Genomic DNA, 12,340 nt, shown 5'->3' with positions numbered 1-12,340 from the left:
ACTTACTTTTTCAATCTGTCTTTCTTCCTGTAAATACATCTTGTCTAATTCTTCAGATTCTTTCTCCATATTGATACCTACTTGAGGTTGCCCAAATATAATCCATTTATTATTTCCTAAGTATACTTTTCTATTTCTATCCCATATAGCCATGTACTTTGTGAAAGAAAATTACGATGCTCCCTTTCTTCACAAATTCAATGATTTCAAACTAATGTGTGATGTGGGACATATGTTTCTGATTTTTAATTAATTGTATCAGATTCTTTTCCATTTTATTGTTTTCTTCTATTTCTTTGCACTGATGCCTAATGAAGGCTTTCTTATCTCTCCTTGGTGTTCTTTGGAACTCTGCACTCAAATGGGTATATCTTTCAGATTGCCAACATCTGCTGGATCACTGAAAAAGCAAGAGAGTTCCAGAAAAACATCTACTTCTTCTGTATTGACTATGCCAAAGCCTTTCACTGTGTGCATCACAATAAACTGTGGAAAATTCTAAGAGAGATGGGAACACCAGACCACTTGACATGCCTCCTGAGAAATCTGTATGCAGGTCAAGAAGCAACAGTTAGAACTGGACATGGAACAACAGACTGGTTCCAAAACGGGAAAGGAGTACATCAAGGCTGTATATTGACACCCCACTTATTTAACTTATATGCAGAATACATCATGAGAAAGGCTGGACTGGATGAAGCACAAACTGGAATCAAGATAGCCAGGAGGAATATCAATAACCTCAGATATGGAGATAACACCACCCTTATGGCAGAAAGCGAAGAACAGCTAAAGAGCCTCTTGATGAAAGTGAAAGAGGACAGTGAAAAAGTTGGCTTACAGCTCAACATTCAGAAAACTAAGATCATGGCATCCAGTCACATCATTCATTCATTTCATTTCAGTCGCTGAGTTGTGTCTGACTCTGCGATCCTGTGAACCGCAGCGTGCCAGGGCTCCCTGTCCATCACCAACTCCTGGAGTCCATCCAAACCCATGTCCATTGTATTGGTGATGCCATCCAACACAAAGTATTGGCCAAAGTATTGGAGTTTCAGCTTCAGCATCAGTCCTTCCAGGGAATACTCAGGACTGGTTTCCTTCGGGACTGACTGATTGGATCTCCTTGCAGTCCAAGGGACTCTCAAGAGTCTTCTCCAACACCGCAGTTCAAAAGCACCAATTCTTCAGTGCTCAGGTTTCTTTATAGTCCAACTCTCACATCCATACATGACTACTGGAAAAACCATAGCTATAACTAGATGGACGTTTGTCAGCAAAGAAATGTCTCTGCTTTTTAATATTCTGTCTAGGTTGGTCATAGCTTTTCTTCCAAGGAGCAAGTATCTTTTAAATTCATGGCTGCAGTCCCCATCTGCAGTGATTTTGGAGTCCAAAAAAATAAAGTCTGTCACTGTTTTCATTGTTTCCCCATCTACTTGCCATGAAGTGAAGGGACCAGATGCCATGATCTTAGTTTTCTGAATGTTGAGTTTTAAGCCAACTTTTTCACTCTCCACTTTCACTTTCATCAAGAGGCTCTTTAGTTGTTCTTCACTTTCTGCCATAAGGGTGGTGTCATCTGCATATCTGAGGTAATTGATATTTCTCCCAGCAATCTTGATTCCAGCTTGTGCTTCATCCAGTCCAGCCTTTCTCATGATGTACACTGCAAATAAGTTGGATAAACAGGGAGGCAATATACAGCCTTGACATACTCCTTTCCCAATCTGGAACCAGTCTGTTGTTCCATGTCCAGTTCTAACTGTTGCTTCCTGGCCTGCATATAGGTTTCTCAATTGGCAGGTCAGGTGGTCTGGTATTCCCATCTCTCTCAGAATTTTCCACAGTTTATTGTGATCCACACAGTCAAAGGCTTTGGCATAGTCAATAAAGCAGAAAGAGATGTTTCTCTGGAACTCTCTTGCTTTTTCCATGATCCAGCAGATATTGGCAATTTGATCTCTGGTTCCTCTGCCTTTTCTAAAACCAGCTTGAACATCTGAATGTCCACAGTGCATGTATTCCTAAACTCTGGCTTGGAGAATTTTGAGCATTACTTTACTAGCATGTGAGATGACTGCAACTGTGTGGTAGTTTGCACATCCTTTGGCATTGCCTTTCTTTTGGATTGGAATCAAAACAGACCTTTTCCAGTCCTGTGGCCACTGCTGAGTTTTCCAAATTTGCTGGCATATTGAGTGCAGCACTTTCACAGCATCATCTTTCAGGATTTGAAATAGCTCTACTGGAATGCCATCACCTCCACTAGCTTTGTTCGTAGTGATGCTTTCTAAGGCCTACTTGACTTCACATTCCAAGATGTCTGGCTCTAGGTGAGTGGTCACACCATCGTGATTATCTTGGTCATGAAGATCTTTTTTGTACAGTTCTTCTGTGTATTCTTGCCACTTCTTCTTAATATCTTCTGCTTCTGTTAGGTCCATACCATTTCTGTCCTTTATCGAGCCCATCTTTGCATGAAACGTTCCCTTGGTATCTCTAATTTTCTTGAAGAGATCTCTAGTCTTTCCCATTCTGTTGTTTTCCTCTATTTCTTTACATTGCTTGCTGAGGAAGGCTTTCTTATTTCTCCTTGCTATTCTTTGGAATTCTGCATTCAGATGCTTATATCTTTGCTTTTCTCCTTTACTTTTCACTTATCTTCTTTCCACAGCTATTTGTAAGGCCTCCCTGGACAGCCATTTTGCTTTTTTCATTTCTTTCCCATGGGGATGGTCTTGATCCCTGTCTCCTGTACAATGTCACAAACCTCCATCCATAATTCATCAGGCACTTTGTCTATCAGATCTAGGCCCTTAAATCTATTTCTCACTTCCACTGTATAATCATAAGGGATTTGATTTAGGTCATACCTGAATGGTCTAGAGGTTTTTCCTACTTTCTTCAATTTAAATCTGAATTTGGTACTAAGGAGTTCATGATCTGAGCCACAGTCAGCTCCCAGTCTTGTTTTTGCTGACTGTATAGACCTTCTCCACCTTAGGCTGCAAAGAATATAATCAATGTGATTTCGGTGTTGGCCATCTGGTGATGTCCATGTGTAGAGTCTTCTCTTGTGTTGTTGGAAGAGGGTGTTTGCTATGACCAGTGCATTCTATTGGCAAAACTCTTTCCCCTTTGCCCTTTGCCCTGCTTTATTCCATACTCCAAGGCCAAATTTTCCTGTTACTCCAGGTGTTTCTTGACTTCCTACTTTTGCATTCCAGTCCCCTATAATGAAAAGAACATCTTTTTTGGGTGTTAGTTCTAAAAGGTGTTGTAGGTCTTCATAGGACCGTTCAACTTCAGCTTCTTCAGTGTTACTGGTTGGGGCATAGGCTTGGATCACTGTTGTACTGAATAGTTTGCCTTGGAGATGAACAGAGATCATTCTGTTGTTTTTGAGATTGCATCCAAGTACTGCATTTTGGACTCTTTTGTTGACCATGATGGCTACTGCATTTTTTCTAAGGGATTTCTGCCCACACTAGTAGATATAATGGTCATCTGAGTTAAATTCACCCATTCCAGCAAACAGTCAGACATGATGGGGTGACTGAACAACAAAATGCAATTTAAATTAGTCTTAGTCAAGCTGGTATGACAACGTGATAGACTGGATGACTTATAAACAACAGAAGTTTACTTCTCACAGTTTGGGAGTCTCGAAGTCTGAGGTCATGGTGTCAGCATGGTGAGATTTGGGCTTCCCATGTGGCCCAGTGGTAAAAAAATCTGCCTGCTATCTCACCCTGGTCAGAATGGCTGTTATCAAAAAGTCTACGAAGAATAAATGCTGGAGAGGGTGTGGAGAAAAGGGAACCCTCTTACACTGTTGGTGGGAATGCAAACTAGTACAACCACTATGGAGAATAGTGTGGAGATTCCTTAAAAAACTGGAAATAGAACTGCCATATGACCCAGCAATCCCACTGTTGGGCATACAAACTGAGGAAACCAGAATTGAAAGAGACACGTGTACCCCAGTGTTCATCACAGCACTGTTTACAATAGCCAGGACACGGAAGCAACTTAGATGTCGATCAGCAGACAAATGGATAAGAAAGCTGTGGTATATATACACAATGCGATATTACTCAGCTATTAAAAAGAATATATTTGAGTCAGTTTGAGGTGGATGAAACTGGAGTGTATTATACAGAATGAAGTAACACAGAAAGAAAAACACCAATACAGTATATTAACGCTGTTGCTGCTGCTAAGTCACTTCAGTCATGTTCAACTCTGTGCAATCCCATAGACGGCAACCCACCAGGCTCCCCTGTCCCTGGGATTCTCCAGGCAAGAACACTGGAATTGGTTGCCATTTCCTTCTCCAATGTGAGAACGTGAAAAATGAAAGTGAAGCCGCTCAGTCATGTCCAACTCTGTGACCCCATGGACTGCAGCTTTCCAAGCTCTTCCGTCCATGGTATTTTCCAGGCAAGAGTACTGGAGTGGGGTGTCATTGCCTTCTCCGGTATACTAATGCATATATATGTAATTTAGAAAGATGGTAACAATTACCCTGTATGTGAGACAGCAAAAGAGACACAGATGTAAAGAAGAGACTTGGACTCTGTGGGAGAAGGCAAGGGTGGGCTGATTTGAGGGATAGCATTGAAATATGTATATTGCCATATGTGAAATAGATTGCCAGTCCAGGTTTGATGCATGAGACAGGGTGCTCAGGGCTGGTGCACTGGGATGACCCTGAGGGATGGGATGGGGAGGGCGGCAGGAATGGGGTTCAGGATGGGAGACACATGAACGCCCATGGCTGATTTATGTCAATGTATGGCAAAAACCACTACAATATTGTAAAGTAACTAGCTTCCAATTAAAATAAATTAATTTACAAAAAAGAAAAAAAAAGAATCTGCCTGCTAATGCAGGAGACACAGGAAACCCAGGTTTGAACCCTGGGTTGGGAAGATCCCATGGAGAAAGAAATGGAACCTGCTCTAGTATTCTCGCTTGGAAAATTCCACGGACAGAGGAGCCTGGCGAGCTATAATCTATAGCATCTCAACAAGTCGGACATGACTGAATGACTGAGTACACACACACCCAGTTCCATCTATGAGGGTTCCATCTTCATGATCTAATTACCCTCAAAGGACCACCTCCTAATACCATCACATTAGGGGTTAGAATTTCAAGAAATGAATTTAACAATACACACACATTCAATCCATTACAGTTGAATGTAGAGCAAAGGTGACTAAAAACTCTTTCTGAGCTGTGTGTCACTTACAGTGTGGTAAATATATAGATTAGGTGCATGCCTCATAATGTGAAATAAACCACTTTATGTAATAATTTTTAACAATTTTATAATTAGCTGCCACTGGTCATCTTCCTTGTTGCCTCACACTCAACGTGATTAAAGTGGAAGAGAAGGGAACGTCATAAAGATCATTGGCCTCCTCGTGAGTGCCCTTCCCTTCAAACAGTAAAGCTTGATTTGTAATTTGATTATGCATTATAAAACTTCAATGAAAAGGTACAGAATCATGACTGTATAGAATTTAATGTTCAATCTGTCCTTTTTGGCCTTCATCACCTAGTAAAAATTTATGCTGTGTCCAGAGGTCTCCATAGCCTCTGCACCTCTCTGGACAGCAGTTATTTTATGTGTCCAGTTATATGTCTTCAAGATATGCTCCATTCATATATTTAGTTAGTTCTTCTCACACATTTTTCAAAAACCTAAAGGAATTACCTTCAACACAAGCAAAATGGACTTTTCTCTTATTTATTTAACTGAAGGATAATTGCTTTACAATATTGGTTTGATTTTTGCCGTACATCAACATGAATTAGCCACAGATATACATATGTCCTCTCCCTCTTGAACCTCCCTCCCACCTCCCACCTTTCCCACCCTACTACCTTGTTACAGAGTCCCAGTTTGAGTTCACTGAGTCACACAGCAAATTTCCATTGGCTATTTTAAATGCACTTATTTAATTTAATAATAATAAGTGCCCATAACCACATGCAAGAAAATGCAGTTTTGGCAAAACTATTTTTTAATCAATGTCTTTAAGGATGTTCTACCATGACTTCAGTTCAGTTGTTCAGTCATGTCTGACTCTTTGAAACGCCATGTGTCACAGCACACCAGGCTTCCTTGTCCATCACCAACTCCCAGAGCTTGCTCAAACTCATGTCCACGGAGTCAGTGATGCCATCCAACCGTCTCATCCTCTGTTGTCCCCTTCTCCTTCCAGCATCAGGGTCTTCTCAAATGAGTCAGTTCTTGGCATCAGGTGGCCAAAGTATTGGAGTTTCAGCTTCAACATCAGTCCTTCCAGTGAACACCCAGGACTGATCTCCTTTAGGATGGACTGGCTGGATCTCCTTGCAGTCCAAGGGACTCTCAAGAGTCTTCTCCAACACCACAGTTCAAAAGCATCAATTCTTTGCTGCTCAACTTTCTTATAACCCAACTGTCATATCTGTACATGACTACTGGAAAAACCATAGCTTTGACTAGATGGACTTTTGTTGGCAAAGTAATGTCTCAGCTTTTTAATATGCTGTCTAGGTTGGTCACAGCTTTTCTTCTAAGAAGTGTCTTTTAATTTACCATGACTTAATTTGATTGAATACAGGTATTCACAGTTTGCAAGTCACTTTCACATTCATTCTTTCTGTCTAGGGAATAGGACAAGTATCACAAGCCCATATCACAGAGAAACAAACTGAGATCTGTAGTTGCCAGATTTTACATGGTGGCATTAGCAGCTATTGTAGCTAGGACTTGTACTCCTCATTCCAGTACCATCTGGTTGAACAGTACGTGATTGATGGTTTAGGGGTCAAGAAATGTTCAAATATAATCCATTTCATATGGTTCAATTTAATTGTACAATACATTCCCCATTTCAAATATAAATTAATTTTTATGCTATAAATAAAATCACAACCATTATGGCTCTTCTCTTTCTACTTCTTAACCATAGCTTAAAACCAATCCATGTTTGTGTCAGTCTTTAATATATTACAGCCACTATGATTGGAACTATAGGATCTCTCCCCTTGGGTCTAAGTATCAACCCTGAATATTCATTGGAAGGACTAATGCTGAAGCTGAAGCTCCAGTACTTTGGCCACGTGATGTGAAGAACTGACTCCTTGGAAAAGACCCAGATGCTGGGAAAAATTGAAGGTGGGAGGAGAAGGGGATGATAGATGATGAGATCTTGGATGGCATCACCGACTCAATGGACATGAGTTTGAGTAGGCTCTGGCAGCTGGTGATGGACAGGAAAGCCTGGCGTGCTGCAGTCCATGGGGTCACAAAGAGTCAGACACGACTGAGTGACTAAACAGGACTGAAGTGGTAGCTAAGATGGTATAGAATCTGCCTGCAATGTGGGAGACCCAAGTTCAATCCCTGGCTTGGGAAGATCCCCTGGAGAAGAAATGGCAACCCACTCCAGTATTCTTGCCTGGAGAATTCCACGAACAGAGGAGCCTGGTGGGCTACAGTCCATGGGGGTCACAGAGTCAGACACAACTGAGCAACTAACACACACACACATATAACTGTAACTTTATGGTTTCAAGATATTGACTCTTAGAAAGGCCCTGTGAGGCTTCTATACACAAAGCGTTTCTGTGCCTCCTGTCATTTATTTGATTACAGCAAATAGCCTTCTTTCAGCCTCCATGTCCTTCCCTGAAGTCCAAGGAGCAGATTCAAGCAGTTGTTAATTAGAGGAGGGAGGGGATGCAAGACCAAGAAAAACAATAGTGCAGCCTGGGGACAATGTCCTCAACAATATCCTCGAGCTATTTTGCAGATACTGAAAGCCCTTCCAGGTGGGAGAAGTTAAAGATTAACAATGGTATGCTGCCCACAAGTGCGTATACCTCAGATCAGTTGGAACCAGAAAGTTGATGTTATTAACTCCCACTTACCTCACCACCAGTCACTCAGAAGAATTAGTCCACAAGCTGATCACACCTTCCTTGTGCCTTCTATTATAAACTTCTCACTACCTTCTCAAAGGCAGGCAGTTTTTGGAGGCATTGGCCTGCGGTGTCTCCTCTTTGGCTGGCAAAGAAATACAGCCATTCTTTCTCTTTCCTCCTAATTCTGTCTCTGTATTTCTATTCAGTACCAGTGTACAGAAGCCAAGATTTCAGCAACACTAGCAAGGCTTTAATAACCATGGTCCATGATATCACAGCTGCCAAGAAGATTAAAGACGCTCTGGCAGTGGCACTATAGTCATGGTGCTGCCATGCTGCCAAGAACGTTGTCTGCTTTTCCTGGCACAGCCCATGCTGTGGCGGAAGTTATCCCAGAGCTGCCTGTGAAGCTGGCAGGTGTGGTCTTCTGTTTCCCCACACTCAACTTGTTTATATGAGATCTGACCGGCTAACTAAAGAATGCTATTGCATAATTTGTCAAGGGCTACCATAAAAAATTGCTACAAATTGGTTGATTGAAGACAGTAGAAATTTATTCCCTGATACTTCAAGGGACCAGAAGTTCAAAATCAACACCAGAAGTTAAAATCAAGACTTTAGCCGGATGAGCTGCTTCTTGGGGATTCAGTGGGAGAATTGCTTCATGCCTCATTCTTAGTTGCTGACAGTGGCTGGCAATCTATGCATTCCTTAGCTTAGAAATGCTTCTATTTGTTCTCTGCCTCTGTCTTCACAGAGACATAAAATATACAGGCATTTTCCCTGTGTGTCTCTTATCATCTTCCTCAAGTGTATCAGTTCAGTTCAGTCACTCAGTCATCTTCAACTCTTTGCAACACTATGGACTGCAGCACACCAGGCTTCCCTATCACCAACTCCCAGAGCTTACTCAAACTCATGTCCATCCAGTCGGTGATGCTGTCCAACCATCTAATCCTCTGTCATCTCCTTCTCATCCTGACTTCAGTCTTTCCCAGCATCAGGGTCCTTTCCAATGAGTCAGCTCTCCACATTAGGTGGCCAAAGTATTGGAGTTTCAGCTTTAGCATCAGTCCTCCCAATGAATATTCTGGACTGATTTCCTTTACAATTGACTAGTTTGATCTCCTTGCAGTTCAAGGGACTCTCAAGATTCTTCTCCAACACCACAGTTCAAAAGCATCAATTCTTCGGTGCTCAGCTTTCTTCACAGTCCAACTCTCACTTACATACATGACCACTGGAAAAAACCATAGCTTTGACTAGATGGACCTTTATTGGAAAAATAATATGTCTGCTTTATAATATGCTGTCTAACAAGACCAGGAGCTGACTTTGGCTCAGATCATGAACTCCTTATTGCCAATTCAGGCTTAAATTGAAGAAAGTAGGGAAAACCACTCGATTATTCAGGTATGACCTAAATCAAATCCCTTATGATTATACAGTGGAGTGAGAAAGAGATTTAAGGGCCTAAATCTGATAGATAGAGTGCCTGATAATTTATGGATGGAGGTTCATGACATTGTACAGGAGACAGGGATCAAGACCATCCCCATGGGAAAGAAATGCAAAAAAGCAAAATGGCTGTCTGGGGAGGCCTTACAAATAGCTGAGAAAAGAAGAGAAGCAAACAGCAAAGGAGAAAAGCAAAGATATAAGCATCTGAATGCAGAGTTCCAAAGAATAGCAAGAAGAGATAAGAAAGTCTTCTTCAGCAAGCAATGTAAAGAAATAGAGGAAAACAACAGAATGGGAAAGACTAGAGATCTCTTCAAGAAAATTAGAGACACCAAGGGAACATTTCATACAAAGATGGGCTCGATAAAGGACAGAAATTGTATGGACCTAACAGAAGCAGAAGATATTAAGAAGAGGTGGCAAGAATACACGGAAGAACTGTACAAAAAAGATCTTCATGACCAAGATAATCACGATGGTGTGACCACTCACCTAGAGCCAGACATCCTGGAATGTGAAGTCAAGTAGGCCTTAGAAAGCATCACTACAAACAAAGCTAGTGGAGGTGATGGCATTCTGGTAGAGCTATTTCAATCCTGAAAGATGATGCTGTGAAAGTGCTGCACTCAATATGCCAGCAAATTTGGAAAACTCAGCAGTGGCCACAGGACTGAAAAAGGTCAGTTTTCATTCCAATCCCAAAGGAAGGCAATGCCAAAGAATGCTCAAACTACCACACAGTTGCAGTCATCTCACATGCTAGTAAAGTAGTGCTCAAAATTCTCCAAGCCAGGCTTCAGCAATACGTGAACCGTGAACTTCCAGATGTTCAAGCTGGTTTTAGAAAAGGCAGAGGAACCAGAGGTCAAATTGCCAATATCTGCTGGATCACGGAAAAAGCAAGAGAGTTCCAGAAAAACATCTATTTCTGCTTTATTGACTATGCCAAAGCCTTTGACTGTGTGGTTCACAATAAACTGTGGAAAATTCTGAGAGAGATGGGAATACCAGACCACCTGACCTGCCTCTTGAGAAACCTATGTGCAGGCCAGAAAGCAACAGTTAGAACTGGACATGGAACAACAGACTGGTTCCAAATAGGAAAAGGAGTAAGTCAAGGCTGTATATTGTCATCCTGCTTATTTAACTTATATGCAGAGTACATAATGAGAAACGCTGGGCTGGAAGAAGCACAAGCTGGAATCAACATTGCTGGGAGAAATATCAATAACCTCAGATATGCAGATGACACCACCCTTATGGCAGAAAGCCAAGAGGAACTAAAAAGGCTCTTGATGAAAGTGAAAGAGGAGAGTGGAAAAGTTGTCTTAAAGCTCAACATTCAGAAAACGAAGATCATGGCATCTGGTCCCATCTCTTCATGGCAGATTGATGGGGAAACAGTGGAATCAGTGTCAGACTTTATTTTGGGGGGCTCCAAAATCACTGCAGATGGTGACTGCAGCCATGAAATTAAAAAAGACATTTACTCCTTGGAAGGAAAGTTATGACCAGCCTAGATAGCATGTGAAAAGCAGAGACATTACTTTGCCAACAAAGGTCTGTCTAGTCAAGGCTATGGTTTTTTCCTGTGGTCATGCATGGATGTGAGAGTCGGACTGTGAAGAAAGCTGAGCACCGAAGAATTGATGCTTTTGAACTTTGGTGCTGGGGAAAACTCTTGAGAGTTCCTTGCAGTGCAAGGAGATCCAACCAGTCCATTCTGAAGGAGATCAGCCTTGGGATTTCTTTGGAAGGAATGATGTTGAAGCTGAAGTTCCAGTACTTTGGCCACCTCATGTGAAGAGTTGACTCATTGAAAGAGACTCTGATGCTGGGAGGGATTAGGGGCAGGAGGAGAAGGGGACGACAGAGGATGAGATGGCTGGATGGCATCACTGACTTGATGGATGTGAGTCTGAGTGAACTCCAGGAGTTTGTGATGAACAGGAAGGCCTGGCGTGCTGTGATTCATGGGGTCGCAGAGAGTCGGACACAACTAAGCGACTGAACTTAACTGAGGTTTGTCATAGCTTTTCTTCCAAGGAGCGAGCATCTTTTAATTTCATGGCTGCAATCATGATGTGCAGTGAGTTTGGAGCCAAGAAATAAACTCTGTAACTGTTTCCATTGTTTCCCCACCTATTTGCCATGAAGTGGTAGGACCAGATGCCATGATCTTCGTTTTATGAACGTTGAATTTTAAGCTAGGATTTTCACTCTCCTCTTTCACTTTAAGCAAGAGGCTCTTCAGTTCCTCTTCAGTTTCTGCCATAAGGGTGGTGTCATCTGCATATCTGAGGTTATAGATATTTCTCCCTGCAATCTTGATTCCACTTTGTGCTTCATCTAGCCCAGCATTTCGCATGATGTACTCTGCATATAAGTTAAATAAGCAGGGTGCCAATATACAGCCTTGTCGTGCTCCTTTCCCAATTTAGGGCCGGTCCATTGTTCTATGCCCAGTTCTAACTGTTGCTTCCTGACCTGCATATAGATTTCTCAAGAGGCAGGTCAGGTGGTCTTGTATTCCCATTTTTTTAAGAATTTTCCACAGCTTGCTGTGATCCACACTCAAAGGCTTTAGTGTAATCAATGAAACAGAAAATATTTTTTCTGAAATCCTCTTGCTTTTTCTATGATCCAGTGCATGTTGGTCTCTGTCCAGACTTCCTTCTTCTTTCTTATAAGGACACATGCCATTGGATTTATTGGGGCCCAGCCTAGTCTGTATACCTCATCCTAATGATTATATCTACAAACATTTTAAGTATGCCACATTTTGATGTTCTGGATGAACATGAACTTGGGGGGGGGGGGCACACTTCAACCCAGTAGGACTACCAAATATGTTTTGAAGGTGATGAAGAAGACATTGACGAGTTCTCTGAAGATCATATCCTAAGACATAAGAAAGACCAGGTTGCCCTCTATGATATTCAGAATGAAA

This window comes from Ovis canadensis, chromosome 1 (genome assembly GCF_042477335.2).
Source record: "Ovis canadensis isolate MfBH-ARS-UI-01 breed Bighorn chromosome 1, ARS-UI_OviCan_v2, whole genome shotgun sequence".
Classification (NCBI taxonomy): domain Eukaryota; kingdom Metazoa; phylum Chordata; class Mammalia; order Artiodactyla; family Bovidae; genus Ovis; species Ovis canadensis.
Note: the sequence above shows the minus strand (reverse complement) of the source record.